This window comes from Pistacia vera, unplaced genomic scaffold, assembly GCF_008641045.1.
Source record: "Pistacia vera cultivar Batoury unplaced genomic scaffold, PisVer_v2 Contig45, whole genome shotgun sequence".
In the NCBI taxonomy this organism is placed as follows: Eukaryota; Viridiplantae; Streptophyta; class Magnoliopsida; order Sapindales; family Anacardiaceae; genus Pistacia; species Pistacia vera.
Window position 1 is genome coordinate 289,908 of NW_022196279.1, and position 27,395 is coordinate 317,302.

Below are 27,395 nucleotides of genomic sequence, written 5' to 3' on the forward strand. Positions count from 1 at the left end.
ATGATATTGAGTCAAATAATAAAATAATTTTCATAAAATATTTTAATTTCTATATACATTTAGTATCTGTACTTGATAATCCTGGTGATCTTATATTGCTTGGCTAGAGTAACAACCCCAGATGATGAAGATCCCATTAATTGATCTCTTAGCTTCCTTAATTATGGATACTGATAGCGGAGATTCAACAGAAAATTTAATGAAATATTATCCCCATGGAAGCAGTAAGCAACAAATTTTAGCTCTTACCTTTTTTTCTCCTTCCTTGAGACCTTTAATTTTAGATTCAACAGACAATTGTGGAACAGCTTATAAGCCCAATTGCACAAATGGTAATTGCCTAAATATAGTAAGTGTTTATCCTGCGATTCGAATACAGGACCCTTAGGTATAACTAACCCTAGTGACTAAAAAACTTATCATCCAGCCACAAGAAGAGACGTTATATGATGTTTTTGTTATAACAGGATTTATATTTTATCTTTTTTATCTTTTATTTTTTTTTTAAATTGTAAAACAAAATAATAGAAAGAAAACCAAGAATAAATTTCTTAACGATTCCAATGAAAATGACAAGCCTTAAATTTTCAATATAATATTTAGTCAATGTAGAACTATTACTTTTCATATACTAATCAAAGATTCCAACTCTTAGAAGATTGATGGTCAGTTTGTTGTCTTTTGTCCACTCATTTCTATCTTTGAAAAGTCTATGAAATGATTACGACATAATTCACAAATCTATTTTCATTATGTACAAATCTATTTTTAAAAAGTGACATGTTACCATTCTGTATGTTACAAGTATCCATTATATTGTTAATTTTTTATCTGAATAATATTTTTTATTAGTATTCTAATGACAAGTATATATAATGCAAACAAAATGGATATGTACTACTATTAAAATATTTGACCCAAGGTGAAAATACAAAAATCCTCAATAGATTTTCATAAGATTTGAGTGGAGGAATTCAGTGTTTGGGTGGTGTGAAAATGAGGGAAAGTGGAGGAAAATGGAGAAAACCCAATTGTGAGAAAATATTTTTTTATTAATGTTGGACTAATTGTTTACAAAAAACAGGTCGAAGTCCTCTTTTACATACAGTCATACACACCCCACTTATTTTTATAAGCATTCCTACCTTTTTGGGCAANGAGGTTAACTCCTTTCCTTCTAAGACATTATACCGATAATTACATGCTGGCCTTTGAACATTGTTTCTTCTCCCCTTATATTGTCATAACTATACATAATTTGTTTGGATAAAAAATATTACACTTTAAAGAGACTAGTTTTAGAGTGTACATGCTTTTGTCATGTTCTACTTTGAATGATTTGCTCAGTGAATTTGTTTCCAATATAGTATGTTGTTATATCTTTTTTTCCCTCAATGTAAATCAGATCTTTACGGATTCTGGTCAATATGTGATCCGTTTTGGGAATGCTGATTCTGGGTCCAAGACTGGCCCTGCTAGAGTGGTAAGCACCACACCAGAAATTTGATTCTTCTGTCTTTTAAATCCATTAATACGATATTTTTGCCTTGGGAAGATTCAAGAGTTGGAAGTTGCTCGTCCTTTAACCCTGTTGGACAGAGCTGTAAATGTTGCTTTAGCTATATCTCTGGATAATGATTATTTTTTGAGGCATGGTAGCTGGTAAGCTTGTTGGTTGGATCTTATAATGACTTAGGTATTGTTATAACGCATTCGCTTGACAGCTTTTAAAAAGTTCGAAATTCTCTGTATGAGCTGGGCACTTCAGCTGGGTTTCCCAGCCTACTGTTGTTTGCTTGTTCGATTTTTCCTGATACGATACTGAACTGTAGATTTTCTAGAACACTTGAAGATAATCAGATGCATAAAAAGGAAAACAGATACTAGAATTCTGCAGAATCCTATCCTGGATAATCAGTGCATCAATATTATTCGTTACAAGGCATCTGCTAATTTGAATTTATGGTGATTCGTCTTTGGATTAGTGACTTTCCTCTTGGTTTTGAGAACTTTTCAAACACAATCCAAGTTAATTCTCTAAAAAGGCTGGGCCTGATGCCTGAGACACTTTGGACGAAGACGTCTATAGGGCTGAAATTCCCAACTTCAGGATGTTTATTCGCATGAACTACAGTCCCTTATGCAAGCTGCTGAGCATGCAGTTGACAATTGAAGCTACTTATTAATAACATACATTACATAATGATATTGAGTCAAATAATAAAATAATTTTCATAAAACATTTTAATTTCTGTATACATTTAGTATATGTACTTGATAATCCTGGTGATCTTATATTGCTTGGCAGGAGTAACAAGATATGTAACAACCCCAGATGATGAAGATCCCGTTAATTGATCTCTTAGCTTCCTTAATTATGGATACTAATAGCGGAGATTCAACAGACAATTTAATGAAATATTATCCCCATGGAAGTAGTAAGCAACAAATTTTAGCTTTTACCTTTTTTTCTCCTTCCTTGAGACCTTTAATTTTAGATTCAACAGACAATTGTGGAACACCTTACAAGCCCAATTGCACAAATGGTAATTACCTAAATGTAATAGATGTTTATCATATGATTCGAATACAAGACCTTTAGGTATAACTAACCCTAGTGACTAAAAAACTTATCATCTAGCCACAAGAGGAGACGTTATATGATGTTTTTGTTATAACATGATTTATATTTTATCTTTTTTATCTTTTATTTTTTTTTTTTTAAATTGTAAAACAAAATAATAGAAAGAAAACCAAGAATAAATTTCTTAACAATTCCAATGAAAATAATAGGCCTTGAATTTTCAATACAATATTTAGTCAATGTAGAACTATTACTTTTCGTACACTACTTAAAGATTCAAACTCTTAGAAGATTAATGATCAGTTTGTTGTCTTTTGTCCACTCATTTCTATCTTTGAAAAGTCTATGAAATTATGGTAACATAATTCACAAATCCATTTTTATTACGTACAAATCACGATGAATTAAAAAGTATTTTGTATTAGTATCAAATATTGTGGTAATTCTTCCACATAGAAAAATTGCATAGGACAGGAAACTGGCTTAAAGTTGAAAGGGACAGAACCATTTTCGTTACTCTAGATTAGTTAAACAAGAGTCTATCAAATACTAAATGAAGATTCCAGCTCAACTTCCCTAGCTAGATAATTAGAATACCATGCTGGTTTTTAATTCCATCTGTTGCTAATTATTATACAGAGCACATGTATGTAAGTTGTGTAGTTGATTATCAAATTATTACACTACCATCTGGTAAATCCATGTTTTAATTAGCTCGATGTTTCATCTCTTAGATATGCTGGAAATAAATTGAATAATGTTCTGAACTGAGTAAGTACACAACAAAGAGAATGACCATAAATTCAAGCTTTGCTTTTTCATGTTATGAAATGATTTGTGTAATCTGGTGTGCAAGCTGCAGCAGCAAATTCTTACTGCTTGGCTTTAGGGAGGACAAGATCCAAAAACAAAAGAGAATAGTTATAAGAACCTGAAAAAAGTTGGGATTTCACTTGCTAATCAGGTAATTAATTTGTTAACTATTAATGATATATTTTGATGATTTTTTCAACATGCTTTCTGATATATTTCAATAAAAATCATATTTTGATGGTTCCAGACATACTGGTTCTAATAAAAGAAGAATGCTTATAAAACATTTTGAAGGTTAAATATATGAATTATTCATTGTAAACAATTGACAGGCAAAAATTGCATACAATACACATTGAGAAAGAGGAAAAATATGACATTAACAATCTTAGCATTCAAATAAAGTAAAACCACTATGCATAGGGCAAATTGACACCAGCTTATATGTACTTCTATATAAAGTGACCTTGTCTTAGGAAAACTACATTTGCTCAACTAAAGGCTAATTCTAAACCTTGTAAGACAAACCAAACCCAATATATCAAAAATTAAGCTTCCTGTAAGCATATTAGTAAAGTTACAAAGCTGAACCAAAATAATTTCAACATGAATACTTCAATTAAGTACATTTATTCCAAGTAAATACTGCATTTGTTTACCAGCGTGTTGAAATTAATTTCAGAAGAACTTTCAATTATAACAAGAGTACTTCAATTAAGCAGATTCCTTCTAAGTGGACACCATTCCTACACTAATTTTGAGCTGAAACCTCATAAAACCACCATAAAAAACCAAAATTTCAACAAGCACATTAACAAGGACTTAAACTTGGCAACAGTTCAGATCATAAAATTCCAAAATGCAAAGAAATACAAACACTTACAGCTCAATTCTTTCACTGTTCTTTCTCAACAACTTTAGACTATCATGCTCAATATGCTTAATAAGCTTCTCCATAAACGCACACCTCTCAGCTGGACCGACCTCAACCACCCTCTTCCCCTCACCATCCACAACCTTCCCTTCTCCCTCCTTATTGAGCAAAGGATCCTTGAGCCGGTCAAAAGTCAGCAGTACTCTCTCAATGGCAGCCCATTGCTGAGCAATTTCAATTTCAGAAACGAGCGCCTCATTGTCATCCTTCCCAATGCCTCTTTGACTCGAAGATGTCTTACGCCTCATAGAAGACTTTAAGCTTTTTCCAAACTCTGTTAAGACTAATTCTTGTCTATTCCAACAAACTGTGCCATTTTTGAGGCGTTTCTTCACAGTTGTGAAGCTGTTAAAGGTTGGTGGTTTGGAACTTTCTCCTCCGGCTTCCATCCATTATCAGTTTCCTTGCATAAATGAGAATGCAGAAAGAAAAAAAAAAAAAAAAAGGAATTAGCAAGAGTGTATAATTTGACTTCCAGAATCACAACTCTAAAGAAAAATGAGTTAAAAACAAAATTGTACATCATATGATTGAGAAAAGTATCGCAGGAATGAAACCAATTAGACCCACTAGAATGAATAGTTGTGATCAAGTTAGCAGGTTTAAGATTACATCAACAATGTAGTATGCGGTATTTTTCAATTTTTGCTTCTTAAAAGCAACCCGTAGAAAGATATATCCCATTTAAAGGAAGGTTTATTTCCCAAGTCATAGTGGAGGAGGAGCAGAGATAAAAATAAATAAAATAGTCGGAATAGAGAAATATCACAATCAACATCTTTGAATATCCACGGAAATCTATAGCTCTGTGTGTTCCTTGCTTCAAAATGTAATAAAAATCCAACTGAGGCAATTTATCGAACACTTGGTGCAATTATGTATTCAACCCAACATTACAAACAATTGACAATATAGAAGAAGAAGAATGAAGAAGAGAATTTCACACAACCAGGTATACAAGTTTCACCCAATTTCAATCCTAATTTTGAAGTACCTTCTTGGCAATTAAGTCAAAACTTGCCCTGTCACCTGTTGAAGAAAACTGAAGCTAAACTGTTGTATTTTTACCCATTAAAGGAATCAAAAGTAGAAAAGTTAAATCAAAATTGGATGTGAAGAGAAGATGTTCATATGGGGTAGAATAGTGGAGGGGAATGCTAACTGCGTGATAGATGCCCACGCCCTTGGATCAAGGTTTTTCTTACTTGGATTTAAAGGCTAAGATAGGTGGATAATGTTACACTAATGTAAGAACATAAGAAATATTGTATTGTTAGGGTAATGTTGCCCCAATATTATAAGGCTTATTGGAGAGAAGTAATACTTAATTTACACCTAAAAAGCAGAAAATATTAAAGTCAAATCAAAATTGGATGTGAAGAATGCATGTGTAACTGAGATCTTTGGATATATAATCAGCTTAAAGCAGAAAAAATAAGAGATTCTTCTACAGTGATTTGAGGAGAATGTACGTTGGTTTGCTCACAGTAACCTGAAAATCTTGCAAATGTTTCTTGAACCTTAGGATACCCACCCCGGCAGCCCATTGCTGAGCAATTTCAACATCAGAAACAAGCGCCTCATCGTCATCATTCCCAGTGCCTCTTTGACTCGAACATGTCTTACGCCTCAGAGGAGACTTTCAGCTTCTTCCCAGCTCTGTTAGACTAATTCTCGTCTGTTTCGACAAACTGCGCCATTTGGAGGCGTTTGTTCACAGTTGTGAAGCTGTGAAAGGTTGGTGATTTGGAACTTTATCCTCTGGCTTCTGTCCATTATCAGTTTCCTTGCATAAATGAGAATGCAGAAAGAAAAAAAAAAGAATTAGCAAGAGGGTATAATTTGACATCTAGAATCACAACTCTGAAGGAAAATCAGTTAAAAACAAAATTGTACATCATATGATTGAGAAATGTATCTGAGGAATGAAACCAATTAGACTTACTAGAATGAAACCGATAGACCTACTAGAATGAATATGGATCTAGTGTGCATATTTTTCAGTTTTTGCTTCTTAACAGCAACCTGGGGAAAGATATATCCCATTTAAAGGAAGATTTGTACAAAAAGCTTATTTCCCAAGTCATAGTGGAGGAGAAGAAGCAGAGAAAAGATAAAAATCAACATCTTTGAATATCCATGGAAATTGATACCTGTGTGTGTTCCTTGCTTCAAAATGTAACAAAAATCCAACCGATGCAATTTATCAAACACTTGGTGCACAGAAGCTACCAAAGGATCCCAAGCTTGAAGCAATTATGTCTTCAACCCAACATTACAAACAATTGACAATATAGAAGGAGAACAACGAAGAAGAAAGTTTCACACAACCAAGTATTGGGTGATTTTATTCCACGTGAAATTTAAATGAGTGTTGGGTGATTTTTTGCGGGTAGTGTTGAGTGTTTTGTTGGCTGGTAGTGTTGGGTGTCTAGTGTTGCAGTGGTTCTCAAAACACTTGTTTACAGTAAAGTACCTTCTTGGGAATTAAATCAAAACTTGCCCTGTCACCTGTTGAAGAAAACTGAAGATAAACTGTTGTATTTTTACCCATTAAAGGAATCAAAAGTTAAAATCAAAATTGGATGTGAAGAGAAGATGTTCATATGGAGTAGAATACTGGAGGGTAATGTTAACTGCGTGATAGACGCCCTTGGATCAAGGTTTTTCTTACCTGGATGTGAAGACTGAAGAATGCATGTTTATATTTGTTAGGGTAAAAGCAGCAGATTGAAGAGGAAAATAAGTAGTTGTTTGTTTTCCCATTCTGCCCTATTCTTCCTAGCTATGAATTTACACGAATAATAATTTGATATCTCATCAAATTATAGGTCGTTAATTTGATAAATATGCGTTGGATTTTAAATTTTAAGTAAAGCATTTATTTTCTGGATTAAAATAAAGGAAAACAAATATATTTTAAAATAAATTAATTTCAAAGTAAAAGATTGAAGATCGAGAAACGGAAATTAATTGGAACTAAGGTGTAAATGTATAAGTAAAAGAAGATTAAATTTTGTTGAAATATTAATAAAATTTTAATAGGATTTGTACTTACTAAAACTGAGTCTTACTGTCTTAGGGCAGATTTTTTAATTTGGCTTTTCTCATGCTTGATAAAAATTTATACAATAGTTATATTTTAATTCGTTAAATACACTAAACGTAGTTATCATTAAGATAAATAATATAAATTAAAAAATAATTGTAATTATAATAAAATAAAATGTGCAGACAACACCTCATCTTATTTAAAAAAATGTAATTATAATAAAATCAAATAATGAACTAATGTGGTAAATAAGTTAATGAAATCTCACAACGAGCTTTAATTAAAAGTCATAATAATATGTTAAATTTGTCCAAATTAGGTTATGTATGTATTTTTTTTTTTTTTTTTTTTCATTTAACTATTTATTACATTTTGTTCAAACTACGGTAAACAGACCTTAATGAAAGGTACTATTGATCTGGTTTTAGCCCACGACCAGGAACTTTTTTTCCATTACTATCCTTTCAGCTTCACTGGCTTTACTTTCATCATGTTCTCTCCCTTTATTTTCACGAAACTCAATTAGGCTTCTGATGTATCTTTGTCGTTCATCAGGTTCTCTCTCTGATGTCTAATGGAGTTTCTTCATCAATCATACCTTTGAGAAATAGTTTTCAAATAGTCTTTTGTTAAATTAAGTTTACTCCAATATCTTAGTAAAGGAATTATATTGGCTATGTTATTCTCTGGGTAGTCTAACATAAAATTAAATTAAGAAAAAATAAATAAAAAGATGGAAGGTAAACAAATATAAAGTAGCTTGAAAATGCTCCGTTGAAGCAGGTTTATCTCATTCTCAAATTGAAGATTTGAAAAGAGTAATCATGTTGCTTTATATATGCAATTTTCATTTAGAGAACGTATTTTACTGCAAAAATGTAGAAATAGAAGCACATTTATTCAATCAAAAAATCATAAAGCTTATGTTTGTGATTTGATCATGCACTTTAACTCAAGTATTTCATGCGACACAAAATCATACATATATTTTCTTGGTGTGAAATTCAGTCATTGCAGAGTCCTGGTAATTCTTTTATCCACAGCTACTCTCACAACTAATGCATGCAAAACGAATCCTGGCCATGCATTAACCAAAATTAATTTTTTTTTTCTTTGTTAAGTATTGTTGTGGCTATGCCTCCAAAGTTTTAGTTTTGATTATTAATTTAATTTGTAACTAATTAATATGATTAGTTCTTAACCTCCGGAGATAACCAAAAGAAAAAAACTCTCCTTCGACACTGACCAATATTAATTTTGGAACGTAAAAATGGTACTAATATTTTTTTATATCACCAGTTTTATATTTAATAATAAGAGTATTTATCAATTGTAGGACATTGTTTCTTTAAATTTAAAATACTAATATAATAGAAGTGTTTGAAAAACTATAGAAAAAGTGGTTCTTAAAGTTATTATTAGTACACAAAATTAGTGGAAAATTTAAGTGTATTCATGTTTAAAAAATTATATTATATCGTACATGTGCTCATAGTCGAGCTTAGTCATACTTTAAGGTCTTCAGGGCTAAGACAAAAATCTTAGGCCTTCACATTATAAAAAATTGATTAAATTTTTATATGCAAATTCAATTACTGTATTAGTGCATTTGACTTATTTATTTTTAGGAGAACAATTTAAACAAGGAAATCAAAGATAGAAAGTTGATGTTTAGAATAGAATATGAATATATAATTAGAAAATAAATAAACATTTATTTCAATGGAAACTTTGACAAAATAATTAAATTAAATTAATAATTATGAATGTGATCTTAGAAGCAATTCCTTGCCCTTAACCTCGGCATGGTTTTCTGTCAAGTATACAACTGAAATTACACTTTGAAGTTTGAAATGTGTTTATGTCTTAATAGGCATAGTCAGCACATATAAAGAGAAAGAAATGGAACCAGAAAACTTCTTGTGATCACTAATTTAATTCAAGGAAAATTCATCAAACTAGTTGCTCGTTGCTCATATAAGGCAGAATCTGTGTATATTTGGGCTAAATCTACACAAAGTTCAACTTCTAAAGATGGAGATGTGAGCTCTAATATCCATGTTGCTGGATTGTAGTTATCTCTAAACTTTGGCACCCCAGACATTGCCTATCAGTTAAAATTGTTTAGTCAAAGATTTATGAAAGACTAGCCACAAGAAGCAAGTAGGTGGAAAAGCATATTATCAATACTACTCTTCCTAAATGATAACCCAAATTTTTCATCTCAAGTGATGTATTACCGAATGTGGTTTTAATGCATAAATGAGGAGTTCAGTATTAAATGATATGTCGACGCCACATGAGATGACACATCATTTTGCGATGGGAAATTTGGAATTTCATTTGGGAAGAGTATTACTACTCGACATATAATAGTACAACTATATTGATAGGAAACTAACCTCAAAATACCCTATAAGCCTGCATGAATTCTTTCCCAATGGTCCAATGTAGCAGACACATCCACCCCATTTCAAAAAGATCAACTGCACTGAAAATACACAGGTTATGAATCAATAAAAGCATAGTAACATTACATACTAGAAAAAAAAAGAATTAAGATAAAAGCTGAACAGCAAACATTCGAGCACGGAAAAGAAGTGATTGTAAGTTGTAATGTACTTACCTTTTAAAGAAAGTCAGCTACACCTTTTCTTTGAGGAAACTTGAATCCACAGTCCTCAAAAAATTATACAACTTGATCGCATGGTTCTTGGTACACAACCTTCCCTTCTGCCATCAAAATGATGTCATCAAAGAATTCAAAAGGTTTCTGGAGCCAGTACAAGAAGTGAAATCAATATGGTAGCATCTGTGATATGCACCAGCTGCTGCAGACAAGCTACAATCTGATATGTTGTTGAACTGTCTAAACCATTTGATATTTCATCCATAAATAGGTGGGACCAACTACCATCTCCCCTGCATATGATCTTCTAAGGGTTATCATCAAATGCATCTAATCCTCTAAATCAGTTATTTCATAAACATTACTACCAAGTGATGACATGGAGCAGATGCATTGTACAAAATGCTAAGGCTCCGTTTGGTTCACTTTTTTGCATTTTTTAGAAAAGTTTTTTGAAAAAAGTTAAAAAAAGTTGAATTGGGCAGGTATTACGATATAGGATTTGGAAATTAATAAAAATACCCCCTATGTTTATTTATTTACTAAACACCCCTATAATAAAACTTTAAAAGTTAACAAAAACACGTCCAACCCACTCATTGAATAATCACAGTCAGCCACCATCGCCGGAGGGTGGCCGGAGTCGCAATATCGACACATGATCTGCTGGATCTTGCCGGTCGTGCACCGATATGGCCTTTGCCGGCCAGATCCACGGTGGATCTGGCCATTGACGGCCAGATCTGACCGCATTTGCTCGTCAATGACGGCCAACGTATGGTCGTCGTTGATCTGGCCGTCAACGACTAGATCTTTGGCCTTAGATCTGGCCTTTTCTGGCCAGATCCATCGTGGATTTGGCCGAAAAAGGCTAGATCGGCGCACTACCGACCAGATTTAGCCGATAGTACGCCATTATATCAGATTCCGGCCAACTTCCAGCAGTGGTGGCCGGAATTTGGTATAATGTGGGTTTAGGGGTGTTTTTGCAATTTTGAAAAAAATATTTAAGGGTATTTAACTAAATTAACAAATTTAGGGGGTTTAAAAAAAGTTGAATAATATTAAATAATATTGTGAGTTTTTGCAATTTTACTATTTAACTTTTCTGGGAATACTAATAATAGTATTCCCAAAAACGAAACAAACGGAGCCTAAAACTTTCAACTTTTCTGCAAAAAATTACCTGTAGTCAGTCTCCTTTTTTGACCTCCAGAGATGCCTCCTCTCATCTCACCTCCCACCATTGTGTCAGCACAGATATTGAGTCCAAGGACATGGGAAGCCACAAAAATGTTAAGATATAAATTTTAAAGCATCTGCACAGATACAAATCAACCAAATAAAGTATGGTTACACTTCAATAAAGAGAAATACCTTTAGAACAAGATCTGTTTGAAGGGTACTTTTTTTGTCATTGGCAGAAATTGCCTGTTAAAACAACCATTGTCATGAACATTTCATACTGTACCAGCAGCAAATAGAACAAAATATGAGATTGTAACTAGACAAATACCTTCATGTAAGTATCATCTTGGCTTATATAAGCTGACGTTTTCTAGGGAACAAACTCGTCCAACTAGTAACCATTTTAGGAAACTTCCCCTATCACCTTTGAAGAAAGCAGAAGCAGAACTGTGTACATTAGGACATCAAACTAAGATAGCCATAAACCAGTTCTGTTTTCTCTTCCAAGGTAAGTCGGCTGCATTTGTTAAGATCAAGTACAAGTCCTGAAAACAACAAATCAATATATTAGTTGCCAAAGTTTGAACTTCAGACACCTATGAGCACATATAGTAAAGTTGAGCAATGACAAAATAAGGTTTGTTCAAAAGAATCCATGTAGGACCAAGGTGATAAAGTTCAAAAATCTCTTGAACTACAAACTTCAATTAGTGACTGATGGTACGCAAGAAACATAAAAAAGTAGCAACCAGAACCCCAGAGACTTATACTAAGATGACTAAGAAATCAGAATATTAATTGATTTACATATTTCTTCTTAATCACGCACTTGCAGAATAGTCAAGCATGCCATTGGTCCGTTTTAACATTCTCACAATCATGTGTACCTTGAAGTTATGATTTTCTCACTTCTACCCTTCATATTTTTACCTATTGTACTCTATTAATTTTTAAATGATTTTCACCCATAGCTCCTTATTGCCACTGTTGAGATGTATGACCAGAATGAAGAAACTAGCAGCACAAAATTACTTGTTGGCAATAATCCAAAATTTATAATCATGCCATTGCTCCCCTTCAACATCTTCACCCCTACTACACTCAGTAGTCAATTCACAAACTTGCAGTTCCTTAATAACCAAAAACTCTACTTTGCTAGTCATGGTCATCCTTATCCTGTCATAAATTCATACAGTAGTCAATTCCAATAGTTAATGAAGATCCTTAAACTTTGATGTTACATATCCTAAAGGGTTAAAGGGTTTCACTTTTACTACCACTACACATCAAAGCACCAAAACATGCAAAACCCAAACCAACAAAAAAACTTTAAACAGTTGCACGTGATATACAAATATAAGATCACCATCCAACAAGAATTTCCATTTCTAGCTTTTTGAACCACTGAAGCGTTGACCAAAATGAAAAAAAAAAAAAAAAAAAAAAAGCTTTGAAAGGGAACAAGACTAGAGAAAGACAGGCTTTGAACATACATTGAGTCCCTGCCTGAACGTCTCTCCTCTGCTTGGCTCATAACTGACTAAACCCAACAGAAACAAGACTTTTATAAGTTAACGTATCCATCATTATCTCAATGAGTCTTATATATATGAATAGTCTTAAAACAAAGTCCATCCAAATCATCCAATCATTAAGTGGATAGTCTCACGAGTTTCAATCATATAACCTTAACAATCAAGTTGAGCATTACTGCTACTTAGCCGAACCTAACGCACACATGCTTAAAATTCTACAGTTATCAATTTCAAAACGACCACCAGCTATATTTTCTAATTATTGTTATAATTATTTTTATAGCAAAGTATTAGAACTTATAATATATTCAAAAGCAAATTACTAGAAATACAAAATGTTTATTTCCATATCAATACACTATCAAACTATACTTGTACAAGTTGAAATACAATTTAAACTGTACCAGATTTCTTACCGGATAAATATATTCAGGAGCCATTCAATGCATTTGCACTTCATGATCCTTGTTGAACCTCTGCTGAATAGGATACTATCTTTCGCACAATCCTGCAAGTAAACCAACAACGAAACACAAATATCACATTTTCAAACAGCATTTCAAGCAAATCACGTTTTAAAACTATAGCTTCATATATGATCACACCATGTTCACCTGTCGCCTAGAGCCCAAACAAATATGATGCTGATTTTCATCTTCTAATCTACTTGAAGCGTAATCGACATCATTTGTGTAACACCCCCCCTCCAGCCGGGTACCCTCTAAGTATTCCATTAGGATGGAAAAAGTAGAGAATTCACGCCTGGAAGGTTGTGTATTGTAAAACGTAAATCCTGGTTATTAACATGTACTATATGAAAATCAATAAATAAAAACTTCTCCTCTCATTTATATCACTTTCTTAATTAACCTATCAAGACATGACTATATATGAAAAATATGGTTTAAAGAAAATAACAACATCAATTGTTTTAATAGCGGAAGCAAATATAAAATATCTCCCATTANTTATTCAAGCTACAGTCAACAGACCTTAATAGAAGGTATTATTCATCTTCTAAGGCTAGTCTTAACCCACCACCAGGAGCTTTTTTTCCATTACTACCCTCTCAGCTTCACTAACTTTACTTTCATCATGTTTTCTCCCTTTATTTTCACGAAACTCAATTAGGCTTCTGATGTATCTTTTGATGAATCCCTTTATTTTCACGAAACTCAGTTAGGCTTCTGATGTATCTTTTGTTCTTCATCAGGTTCTCTCTGATGTTTAATGGAGTTTCTTCATCAATCATACCTTTGAGAAATAGTTTTCAAATAGTCTTTTATTAAATTAAGTTTACTCCAATATCTTATTAAAGGAATATTTATCAATTGTAGGACACTGTTTCTTTAAATTTAAATTACTAATATAATAGAAGTGTTTGAAAAACTATAGAAAAAGTGGTTCTTAAAGTTATTATTAGTACACAAAATTAGTGGAAAATTTAAGTGTATTCATGTTTAAAAAATTATATTATATCGTACATGTGCTCATAGTCGAGCTTGCTAATAGTTTAAGGTCTTCAGGACTTAAGACAAAAATCTTAGGCCTTCACATTATAAAAAATTGATTAAACTTTTATATGCAAATTCAATTACTGCATTAGTGCATTTGACTTATTTATTTTTAGGAGAACAATTTAAACGGGGAAATCAAAGATAGAAAGTTGATGTTTAGAATAGAAAGTTGATGTTTAGAATAGAATATGAATATATAATTAGAAAATAAATAAACATTTATTTCAATGGAAACTTTGACAAAATAATTAAATTAAATTAATAATTATGAATGTGATCTTAGAAGCAATTCCTTGCCCTTAAACTCGGCATGGTTTTCTGTCAAGTATACAAGTGAAATTACACTTTGAAGTTTGAAATGTGTTTATGTCTTAATAGGCATAGTCAGCACATATAAAGAGAAAGAAATGGAACCAGAAAACTTCTTGTGATCACTAATTTAATTCAAGGAAAATTCATCAAACTAGTTGCTCGTTGCTCATATAAGGCAGAATCTGTGTATATTTGGGCTAAATCTACACAAAGTTCAACTTCTAAAGATGGAGATGTGAGCTCTAATATCCATGTTGCTGGATTGTAGTTATCTCTAACTTCGGCACCCCAGATATTGCCTATCAGTTAAAATTGTTTAGTCAAAGATTTATGGAAGACTAGCCACAAGAAGCAAGTAGGTGGAAAAGCATATTATCAATACTACTCTTCCTAAATGATAACCCAAGTTTTTCATCCCAAGTGATGTGTTACCGAATGTGATTTTGATGCATAAATGAGGAGTTCAGTGTTAAATGATATGTCAACGCACATGATATGACACATCATTTTGGGATGGGAAATTTGGAATTTCATTTGGGAAGAGTATTACTACTCGACATATTATAGTACAACTATATTGATAGGAAACTAACCTCAAAATACCCTATAAGCCTGCATGAATTCTTTCCCAATGGTCCAGTGTAGCCGACGCATCCACCCCTTTTCAAAAGGATCAACTGCACTGAAAATACACAGGTTATGAATCAATAAAAGCATAGTAACATTACCTACTAGAAAAAAAAAAGAATTAGGATAAAAGCTGAACAGCAAACATTCGAGCATGGAAAAGAAGTGATTGTAAGTTGTAATGTACTTACCTCCTAAAGAAAGTCAGCTACACCTTTTCTTTGAGGACACCTGAATCCACAGTCCTCAAAAAATTATACAACTTGATCGCGTGGTTCTTGGTACACAACCTTCCCTTCTTCCATCATAATGATGTCATCAAAGAGTTTAAAAGGTCTCTAGAGCTGGTAGAAGAAGTGAAATCAATATGGTAGCATCTGTGATATGCACCAGCTGCTGCAGACAAGCAACAACCCGATATGTTGTTGAACTGTCTAAACCATTTGATATTTCATCCATAAATAGGTGGGACCAACAACCATCTCCCCTGCATATGATCTTCTAAGATTATCATCAAATGCATCTAATCCTCTAAATCAGTTATTTCATAAACATTACTACCAAGTGATGACATGGAGCAGATGCATTGTACAAAATGCTAAAACTTTCAACCTTTCTGCAAAAAATTACCTGTAGTCAGTCCCCTTTTTTGACCTCCAGAGATGCCTCTTCTCATCTCACCTCCCACCATTGTGTCAGCACAGATATCGAGTCCAAGGACCTGGGAAGCCGTAAAAATGTTAAAATATAAATTTTAAAGCATTTGCACAGATACAAATCAACCAAATAAAGTATGGTTATACTTCAATAAAGAGAAATACCTTTAGAACAAGATCTGTTTGAAGGGTACTTTTTTTGTCCATTGGCAGAAATTGCCTGTTAAAACAACCATTGTCATGAACATTTCATACTGCACCAGCAGCAAATAGAACAAAATATGAGATTGTAACTAGACAAATACCTTCATGTAAGCATCATCTTGGCTTATAGAAGCTGACGTTTTCTAGGGAACAAACTCGTCCAACCGGTAACCATTTTAGGAAACTTCCCCTGTCACCTTTGAAGAAAACAGAAGCAGAACTGTGTACATTAGGACATCAAACTAAGATAGCCATAAACCAGTTCTGTTTTCTCTTCCAAGGTAAGTCGGCTGCATTTGTTAGGATCAAGTACAAATCCTGAAAACAACAAATCAATATATTAGTTGCCAAAGTTTGAACTTCAGACACCTATGAGCACATATAGTAAAGTTGAGCATTGACAAAATAAGGTTTGTTCAAAAGAATCCATGTAAGACCAAGGTGATAAAGTTCAAAAATCTCTTGAACTACAAACTTCAATTAGTGACTGATGGTACGCAAGAAACATAAAAAAGTAGCAACCAGAACCCCAGAGACTTATACTAAGATGACTAAGAAATCAGAATATTAATTTATTTACATATTTCTTCTGAATCACGCACTTGCAGAATAGTCAAGCATGCCATTGGTCCATTTTTACATTCTCACAATCATGTGTACCCTGAAGTTATGATTTTCTCACTTCTACCCTTCATATTTTTATCTATTGTACTCTATTAATTTTTAAACGATTTTTACCCATAGCTCCTTATTGCCACTGTTGAGACGTATGACCAGAATGAAGAAACTAGTAGCACAAAATTACTTGTTGGCAATAATCCAATATTTATAATCATGCCATTGCTTCCCTTCAACATCTTCACCCCCACTACACTTAGTAATCAATTCACAAACGTGCAGTTCCTTAATAACCAAAAACTCTGCTTTGCTAGTCATGGTCATCCTTATCCTGTCATAAATTCATACAGTAGTCAATTCCAATAGTTAATGAAGGTCCTTAACTCTAATGTTACATATCCTAAAGGGTTAAAGGGTTTCACTTTTACTACCACTACACATCAAAGCACCAAACCATGCAAAACCCAAACCAACAAAAAAACTTTAAACAGTTGTACATGATATAAAAATATGAGATAACCATCCTATAAAAATTTCCATTTCTAGCTTTTTGAACCACTGAGGCGTTGACCAAAATGAAAAAAAAAAAAAAAAAAAAGGCTTTGAAAAGGAACAAGACTAGAGAAAGACAGGCTTTGACCATACATTATGTCCCTACCTGAACGTCTCTCCTCTACTTGGCTCATAACTGACTAAACCCAACAAAAACAAGACTTTTATAAGTTAACGTATCCATCATTATCTCAAAGAGTCTTTTATACATATATATATATGAATGGTCTTAAAAAAAAGTCCATCCAAATCATCCAATCATTAAGTGAATAGTCTCACGAGTTTCAATCATATAACCTTAACAATCAAGTTGAGCATTACTTCTACTTAGCCAAACCTAACGCACACATGCTTAAAATTCTACAGTTATCAATTTCAAAAAAACCACCAGCTACATTTTCTAATTATTGGTATAATTATTTTTATAGCAAAGTATTACAACTTATAATCTATTCAAAAGCAAATTACTAGGAATACAAACAATTTATTTCCATATCAATACACTATCAAACTATACTTGTACAAGTTGAAATACAATTTAAACTGTACCAGATTTCTTGCCGGATAAATATATTCAAGAGCCATTCAATGCATTTGCACTTCATGATCCTTGCTGAACCTCTGCTGAATAGGATACTACCTCTCGCACAATCCTGCAAGTAAACCAGCAATGAAACACAAATATCACATTTTCAAACAACATTTCAAGCAAATCACGTTTTAAAACGATAGCTTCATATATGATCACATCATGTTCACCTGTCGCCTAGAGCCCAAACAAATATGATGCTGATTTTCATCTTCTAATCTACTTGAAGCATAATCGACATCATTTGACACCAATTTCGTCGATTGTTGAGAATAGATTTGGGAACAACTTGGCATCTCATCTATGAAATTAAAAAATTAAAAATTGTAATATTGTAGTTTCTCTATATACACTTGATAGTCTATAATTGATTCACTCAGAGGATTTTAATTAAAGACAAAAGTCACAAAATCAATATTAAAGACCATTGAGGATTGACTAGTATTAAATCAATGAAGGAGAATGAAGAAGTCTACAGAAAAAGTATATTGTTAAGCAAATTCATACTTACATTTTTGTAATTGTTGTGCGACTAAGGGCACTCCATCCAGTTCAAATATTTGTAACCTTGGCATGTTTAAGCCTCCTCCAGATAAGGTCTTCATCTTCGCGCATACTTCAGTTTTGGCTCAGAAATATTAAATCTAAAAGGAGAACGAAAAAGTCCATAGAAAAAATATATTGTTAAGTATATGAATATATACCATTTTGTAATTGTTGTGTGATCAAGGTCAGTTTATCCAGTTCAATGATAAAGGACACGTATTCTCAACAATATCCAAGAGAAACACTTACATGCTAAATTTTGCATACCCTAAAAGGTTTCACTACCACTACATCTCTCCTCTACTTGTCTAATAACTCACTTCATATCCAACAAAAACAACACTATTAACAGTGTATATAAACAGTTTTCCATATCAAAACACTATCAAATTATACTTGCACAAATTGAAATACAATTTTAACTGTTGGCTAATACACTTTTAAGGACTTAGTAAATCTCATCAAATATAATTTATCTAACAAACATTAATTAATGCCTATTGACCACATTTGAATACTTTGAAAACTATAAATTTCACTCGAAAGAAACAATTGGTTTTTGTATATTCAGGAGCAATTCAATGTATTTGCACTTCATAATCCTTGTTGTACCTCTCCTAAATCCATACAAAGCATTACCAACGAAACACAAAAATCATTTTTTCGAACAACATTTCAAGCAAACCACGTTTTAAAACTACAGATAATATAGATCCTCACCTAAAATTCCTGAGATCACATTGTGTACATCTATCGCCTGAAGCCCAGTCAAACACGATGCCGATTTTCAACTTCTGATCTGCCTGAAGCCTATCGACATTATTTGGCACCAATTTCGCCGATCGTTGCGAACAGATTCAGGATCAGGAGCAGCTTGGCAATCTCATCTGTGAAAATAAATCATTAACAAATATAAAAACACATGTTCTATTAGTTTTAATGATTAGTATTTGAGACGACGAAAATGGCCTGGACTGCCGGCGGGACCGTCGACAATTTTGAAGGGTTACGGAGAATGGAAGGGAGAGGACGAACGTGGTCGATACGGCTCATTTAAAATTCACTGTAAACTGAGGCCAAGCAACCGGATATTAGAGCGGACTTGACAGGAATCATATCGCCGTTAGCTGCCAAGGAAGGAGACGCCTAACTCAGTATAACCCCTGCAATCACCATCGCTACATTTTCTTTATATAAATTTACACAATCGGATAATGCTACTAAAGTCCCTCGTATGCTTCTACTATTTCAATTCTTTATCCTAAGTCCCTCAAAGTTTTAATTAATATCATATTTAACCTTGCAATTTCGAAAAAATTTATACCCCGAAATCTATTTAATTAATTGAATTTCCGAAAGCAGCTAGACACACTTCCAAGGGAAAACTTATATATTCTTTGAACTATGCTTAATTAAAGGGATAATATAATTAATGGTGGAACTGGAAACCCACTATGTGAACATCAATAAATATAAAGAGAGAAACCGCTTTGGCTATAGAAAATATAAGTGGCGAGGTACATTTACAGTTTATTCTTCTTACTAATATGAGACACTTACCATATGACTTTGACTTTGTTGTATGTTGATGAACATTACCAGTTTCTTTCTTCTACAAATCTTTCTCAAAACCCCGAACAATCTGTAATAATAAAGAACATCATATTAAGTGTAGAAGCAGAAACTGTAGAAAATGTTGCTTTAAATTTGAGACTCTAAATGGATAATAATTTATCAATTAAACAAGAAGATGGAGAATTTCCTCGACAACCACCTCAATACTTCAAAAGCACATAATCAAGTGTAACTTTTGAGAACAAAAATAGTGTTTGGTGTATACTGATTAATGTTACTAACTCCTATGCCCTTTGTCTTGCTTTCAATATAAATTGTAATATTATAGCTTCTCTATATATACTTGAAAGTCTATAATTGATTCATATAGAAGATTTTAATTAAAGAGAAAATCAATAATAAAGATCATTAAGGATTTACTAGTATTAATTCAATAAAGGAGAACGAAGAAGTCTATGGAAAAAGTATACTGTTAAGTAAATGAATACTTACTATTTTGTAATTGTTGTATGATTATATCAATATCACTCTCTGAAACAATATTTATAATTCAACGTCTTTAACCTTGGCATGCTTAAGCCTCCCCAGAGAAAGTCTTCATCTTGAGCATTTATACACATGTAAGCTTCCAAATTTGGGAATTTCAAGGTAATCCCGAGCGAGAAAGCATGTGAGACTTTCTAATGCTCTAAATGAAACTTCTTCAAATTGGAAAAAACAATTTCAACACTCATTGTTGCATCTTCCTCGTTTTCAACTATTTCTATCACCATGTTACATTCAATTATGCTCATTTTGTCAACTGCACCAAGTTCTACCGTTGAAAGTGTTATTAACTTCATAACCGTTGCAATTTTTAACTGTCAAAACTTTAAGATTCTGAAAGAAGTTGCGATGGCCCAGACTCCTCAATCTATCACACCAATACATCTAGAACTTCAAGATTTTGAAGATTTGGAAAGAATAGTCTTCAAATACATTGACACATAGGAGCTCCTTTCGGATTTTCAAATCTTTGAAAGTTTTTAATGGAAATTTACTGTACATATCCCAGAGTGAAGAGCTCTAGATTGACTCGCCATTCCACCTGTTCTCATTCTCTAATTCCATATCCTCCAAATGAGTTGATCTGCATATCCATCAAAACAAATCAAAAAAGCTAGATTTTATAATCTTAAAACAAAAGTTAATTGTTGGATTAGAAGTCAAGGCTTGATTATACATGAAAAATATACAAAATCAAAAGCTCACAAGAAGTAAGTAAAAGCTCTATTTTTCATTGATCAGTTTTAGACAAATTATACATGGGTGCAAGCTTTACATAAAAGGAAGATACAAGGCAATTTAAAGGAAAACAAAATAAGCCATGACTTGAGCAATCATTGGACAATTGATTGAGAATTAACCACTCATGTGTTGATATCTGAAATTGTTATTCCTGACAATGTTTTTATAGTAAGACACATATTTTGTTAAAAGATTTCTAGTAAAATAAATTTATATGATGATTTGTAGATTAGTTGGATGATCTAATTTTTTTAAACCTAGTACTTTAAATGGTTTAATTGACAAAATTCCATAACAAAACTGTTCAAAACCAAATTACCATTAATTCTTTTTTTTTTTTTTCAATTTTCGTTCCAAAGAAAAATAAAGATGTAATAATAAATATATATATGAAGAAAGTTATTTTCGTTTTCAATAAACAATGAAATAAAAATTCGTACCTTATTGTCAAAGAAGATAGATTTTGGATCGAAATGTAAGTTCACCCTCCTATTATTTTCTAGGAAGTCATATGGTTTGAAGTGAATTTGTCACAATTATCACCACCAGCTCTTGAAATTCGGCCATTCATAAGTATGTCTTCAAGGTAGAAAGTTGTAAGTACTGGTAGATTTTTAAGCTCCAAGATGGTTACATTCAGAAAGACAAAATTGACACCTCATTTGCTCCTTCTTTTTTACAACAATCTCCTCTAAAACCAAACAATTCTTTATACTCAATTGCACCAAGCTTCTAGCTAATTGGTTTATTTCCACACGATCACAATGGTGAACTCTAGAACTTCAAGTTTTGGAAGATTTGGAAAGAAAGCTCTTCGAATAAATTGTTACATAGGTAGAGGTCTTTAAGATTTTCAATTCTTTGAAAGAGCTCAAATGGAAGATTTGCTGAACCACCATCCCGGATGTAAAGATTTTTACATCGACTCCGCCATTTAATCCGTCCATTCCTATTCTGTAATTTCATTTCCTCCAAATTAGAATGATCTGCATATCCATCCAAACAAATCAAATCTAGATTTTTATAATCTTAAACAAAAGTTAATTGTTAGGTCAGAAGTCATAAGCTTTATATACATAAAATATATACAAAATCAAAATCTCACAGAAGATAAGTGAAAGCTTTGTTTTCCATTGATCAATTTAGGCAATATATAACATGAGCGCAAGCTTACATAAAGAGAAGACACAAGGTAATTTAGAAAGAAAACAAAACATATGCCTGACTGGAGCAAATCATTGAGGATTGATTGAGTAATTAACCCATGATTATGTGCTGATATCTGAAATTGTATTTTGACAATGTTTTCAATAGTAAGACAATGTATTTTATTAGATAGATTTCTGGTAAAAAAAATTTATATTGATGATTTGTAGAATTATATTGGTGATCTAATTTTTTAAACCCAGTACTTTAATTGGTTTAATTGACTAAATTCCCGTAACAAATTGTTCAAATCCAATTGACCATTAATTCCTTTTTTTTCTAAATTTTTGTTAGAAAAATATAGTGTTAAGAATTCCATAATTAAAGTTTTGAATAAATGTAAATATAGGAAGAAAGTTAATTTTCCTTTTCAATATACAATGAAATAAGATAATCGTACCTTGTCGTCCAAGAAGATAATTTTGGATCTGAGATATTTAGTTCACCTCCTCACTATTTCCTTGGAAGCTCATATGTTTTGCAGTGAATTGTCACAAATTTTCACACCAACTCTTCAACATTGGCATTCAGAAGTATGTCTTTGGAATAGAAAGTTGAAGTTCTGGTAGATTTACACAGCTTCAATAAGGTTACATTCGAAAAGAAAAAATTGACAACTACATTTGCTCCTTCTTCTGCTAAATCTCCTCTAAATCATACAATTTTCTACATCATTTCTCTCAACTGCACCAAGCTTCTAGTGTTGAAGGTGTTATTAACTATCAACCCATAGTTGTAAACTCTAAAACTTTAAGATTCAGGAAAGAGGTGAGGATGGCACTAGACTCATCAGTTGCTAACAGAATGTACTCTAGAACTTCCAGATTTGGAAATTCGGAAAGAATAACTCTTTGCATTTGTTTTCATATAGTGGGAGCTCTCTCAGATTTTCCAATCTTTGAAGGAGTTCAAATGAAATATTGTTGACACATTATGCCAGCTATTAAGAATTCCATATGAATATACCATTTAATTCTCTTCTATTCTTCTATTCCATTTTCTCCAAATTCGAGTTGATCTGCATCATCAAAACAAAATCAAATTAGCTAAATTTTTAATATCTTAAAACAAAAGTTAATTGTTGGGTCGAAAGTCATAGCTTGATATATACATGAAATATTACAAAATCAAAATCTCACCAGAGGATAAGTGAAAGCTTGTTTTTCATTGATTAGTTTTAGACAAATATATACATGTGCAAGCTCTACATAAAAGGAAGATACAAGGTAATTTATAAAGAAAACAACATACGTTGTGACTTGGCATTGAGTAATTAACCCATGATTCATGTGTTGACATCTGAAATTGTTATTCTTGACAATGTTTTCAATAATAAGATAATATATTTGTTAGATAGATTTCTAATAAAAAACATTTATATGATGATCTAATTTTTTAAACCTAGTAATTAATTGTTTATGACTAAATTCCCATAACAAAACTGTTCAATCCAACTTACCATTAATTCTTTTTTTTTTTTTTTTTTTCTAAATTTTCCTCTTGGGAATATGTTAAAAATTTCATAATTAAAGTTTTGAATAAATGTAATATATATGAAGAAAGTTAATTTTCCTTTCAATAAACAGAATAAGACATAAGAGAGATCTGAAATATTAAGTTCACCCTCCTCACTATTTCTTGGAAGTCACATGTTTGAAGTGAATTTGTCACAATTTATCACCACCAACTCTTGCAAATTCGGCCATTCAGAAGTATGTCTTTCAGGGTAGAAAGCTTAAGTATGGTAGATTTTCAAGCTTCAATAGGTTACATTCGAAAGACAAATTGACACCTGAATTTACTTCCTTCTTTTGCAACAATCTCCTCTAAAACCAAACAATCATTTATGCTCATTTCTCTAACTGCCCCAAGCTTATGCTATTGTAGGTATTATTAAATTCATCAACCAATCGCAAGATCAACTCTCAGAACTTCAAGATTTGGAAGATTGGAAAGATAGCTCTTCAAATAATGTTACATAGGGGAGCTCCTTAAGATTTTCAAATCTTTGAAAGAGTTCAAATGGAATATCTGTTGACACATCATCCCAAATGTAAGAGCTTTAGATTTACTCCGCCATTCAATCCGTCCTCATTCTCTAATTCCATTTCCTCAAATCAGAGTTGATCTGCATATCCATTCAAACAAAATCAAATAGCTAGATTTTATAATCTTAAAACAAAGTTAATTGTTGGGTCAGAAGTCATAACCTTGATATATACATGAAAATATATACAAAATAAAATTCACAAGAGGACAAGTGAAAGCTTTGTTTTTCATTGATCAATTTAGACAAATATATACCGAGTGCAAGCTCTACATAAAAGGAAGTACAAGGTAATTAAAAGGAAACAAAACTATGTCGTGACTTGAGCAAATCTTGGAGGATTGATTGAGTAATTAACCCATGATTCATGTGCTAAATTCTGAAATTGTATTCTTGAATGTTTTCAATAATAAGATAATATATTATGTTAGATAGATTTTTGGTAAAAATAAATTCATATTGATGATTTGTAGATTATATTGGATGATATAATTTCTTAAACCTGGTACTTTAATTGGTTTAATTGACTAAATTCTCATAACAGAACTGTCTAAATTCAAGTGACCATTATTTTTCTAAATTTTTATTCAAGCAAAAATGAGAGGCGTTAGAAACCACATATTTTTAATATATATAAAGAAGGTTTTTGTCATTTCAATAAAGAACTAAACCGAGACTCTTACCTTATCATCCAAGAAGTAGGATTTTGACTCTGAATGTGAAGTTCACCCTCCTCATTGTTTCTTGGAAGTTCAGATATTTAAAGAAATTTGTTCACAATTTCTTAACTTCACATTTTAACTTTGGCCATTCTAAAGTATGTTTTCCATGATAAAAGCTGTAAATTTGGTAGATTTTGAAGCTCCAATAGGGTTACATTTAGAAAGACAAAATTGACAACTGCATTTGCTCCTTCTTCTTTTGCAACAATCTCCTCAAAACTTTACAATCCCATATCTTTAGTTGTTGGAGTTGCATGAGGCTTTTGGCAATGGAAGATGGAAACGCAATTTTATGTTTCCAAACCCCACAAGATTAAGTGTGTCAAATTTTGATAAGAGGAAGAACATGAGTTTTGGAAGTTGGTTGTCCCAAATCTTTCTAGAACAAAATCTTTCAGTTCCAAGGCCATCAAATTGGAGAAAATAAGCTGCAATCAAAAGTTAATTGTTGTTCAATATTTACTCCTATATATGAAAGAATTTAAAAAAAAAAAATCATTGATTCTTATGGATTTATAGTTGACATGCCATTAATAAAAAGTGTCTTTTGTCTCTCTAATAATTTCATCATAAAATCAATTTGATAGAATTACGTAGTATAGAGACCGAAAGAAGTACTTAGCAATGAAATTTAATTGAAATTTTAAATCATTGGAAAAAGAAAAAAAACACAACAAAGAGGGATAAATAAATCAATGCCACAAATTATGTGTTAAAAAATGATTGTATAAAGAAAATAAGAATTAAGATGAGAAGTAAAGACGTTAAGTCAATCAAACCTTTTCATTAAAAAGTGGTGTAATATCGGACTGCAATTCATCAAGGCTATTGTCAACATCTGTGGCTAAGAGTAAGATTTCAACATTCTTGATTCCACGAATTCTTCTAAGGAGAAGGTAGAATTAAATTTAAATTCCAACATCCTCAAAATCTCATCTTCATAATTTCTAAATATCGGTTCCACCAATCTCCTCTTGATATTTTGTACCTTCTAAGCTCTTTGGAAAGAAGCCTTTAGGCAATATCTTGTTATCTTCAATATCTAACTCTAAACTGGTCAATTGAGACAAGCCCATCAACTCTTAGTACTTCAACTTTCCACTGAATAGGGCACCACTTATATACAATTCTTCTAAATGGGATAATTTTGATATCACATTTGGCGCATAAACTTTTAATCTCCAACAAATGTTTAAATAACAATCTAATTGAGTCAATTGACCTATTTTTGTAGGCAACTCCTCATATCGGAATTTTCAAGCTAAGGACTTTTAGTTTCTTTAGCATTCCAATGATACCATCTTCATCTTAATTTTGCTATTATCTAAACACAGTGTTTGAGGGTTTGTCAAGCGACCAAGTGACTGTGGCAACGATTCTTGCATTCTAAATAAATTTAGAACTTTGAGCTTTGTATTTCTTAAATAATTCTCATGGATTTGAAGACCAATCATATCCATAAGAAAAATTCAAGGTTTGGAAAATCTAATTCTTCATGCCAAAGTGAGATAACACTGGCTCCAGGTAAGCAAATTTTTGTGATAATCTAAGCTTGTCTTTATCATTCCATTCGTTCTCAAGTCATTTCTCTCTGTAAAACGTGGGGTCTGTATATGCAATCGTTATGGCAATTGCACGAATAGATCATGCATAGAGAATGTTTGCTTCTTGAACCTTCAAGTAACAAACAAGAATCTTTGAGTTCTCGGACTACTTTTTCTAGTCTATTTCAGCTCCTTCCATTGTCAGGTTATTTCTTTCAAGTACATTCAAATTCACGACATGTTTGAACAAGTCTAAATGGATGTATCATTATTCATTAGGCTAGAAATCAAAAAAGTTTTCCTCAATTTGTCACTCTTAAATACTTGTAACTCACGGCAAGCTCTGGATATTCCTTTTCCAGTAATCCCATGAACTTTGTGGTAAGGTGCTCTCATTCTTGCAAGGCTTCTTCTAATCAAGTGGATGACTCTTGCTCCTTAATGCTTTTGCTATAGTACAAATGACAATGGGCAACCCACCACATTCCTTGCATACATCTCGTGGCGAAGAATTCAATCCACGTGTTTGAATTACACCATGTACAGAAGCTAGGATTATACTATTGCATTTCTAGCTATTTTCTTATTGGACTATTTTATAAATAAAACCACCAACTTTTTTTTTTTAAATATCTAAGTAATATTCCTCAATGTTCAT

General features: G+C 32.3%; 2 long non-coding RNA genes across 3 annotated transcripts; both read right to left on the reverse strand.

The window, feature by feature from the left end:
• Window positions 1–14,557: 14,557 nt before the first annotated feature.
• On the reverse strand, window positions 14,558–16,069 carry LOC116144661. Of its 2 annotated transcripts, none has more exons than XR_004130289.1 (5): window positions 16,013–16,069; window positions 15,822–15,912; window positions 15,383–15,678; window positions 15,158–15,241; window positions 14,558–14,863 (listed from the first exon to the last, which is right to left on the reverse strand). It is a non-coding gene; the product is annotated as an uncharacterized LOC116144661 (long non-coding RNA). The 2 variants fall into 2 exon arrangements; XR_004130290.1 differs by having other exon boundaries at window positions 15,158–15,246.
• Window positions 16,070–17,783: 1,714 nt separating this feature from the next.
• LOC116144662 lies at window positions 17,784–19,252 on the reverse strand. Its single transcript, XR_004130291.1, has 4 exons — window positions 19,077–19,252; window positions 18,322–18,454; window positions 17,981–18,111; window positions 17,784–17,874 (listed from the first exon to the last, which is right to left on the reverse strand). It is a non-coding gene; the product is annotated as an uncharacterized LOC116144662 (long non-coding RNA).
• Window positions 19,253–27,395: the final 8,143 nt, after the last annotated feature.